Below are 470 nucleotides of genomic sequence, written 5' to 3'. Positions count from 1 at the left end.
TTATCTATTATTTTACTCGTGTTCATTATTGTGATTGTTTTAAAGTTTTATCATTTTAACTAAATTACTTATTATTTTTCAAGTTATCAGTAGGTTTTTCTTTTTATCAATTTTTAAACCTGTATATAGTGACGTCACCGTCACCCCCTCACCCCCCAATGACCGCGAAAACTAAACAGTTCGCACAGACCGCAGCAAAGACATGGTGTCTTTCTCTCCTTATTATTTTTCTGAGTGAAACCGGCTCGACGCCCACGGAAGCTACAAAAGAGAAAGTTAAGTCTGAGGTATCTTTGACTTGCGTATAGGAGCTGGATGTGGTCATGCTTTTATATAACAATATAATCATTAATAGTTACAAGAGCTTTTCTTTGTTCAGGTTTTATGATTCACGTTTACTTTAATTTCATACTGCGTGTTTTTCTCGAATTTAAAATTAGTTTTAAGTTTTCATTTTCTAGTATTTTAGC

The sequence above is a fragment of the Penaeus monodon genome, chromosome 31 (assembly GCF_015228065.2).
Source record: "Penaeus monodon isolate SGIC_2016 chromosome 31, NSTDA_Pmon_1, whole genome shotgun sequence".
NCBI lineage: Eukaryota > Metazoa > Arthropoda > Malacostraca > Decapoda > Penaeidae > Penaeus > Penaeus monodon.
Note: the sequence above shows the minus strand (reverse complement) of the source record.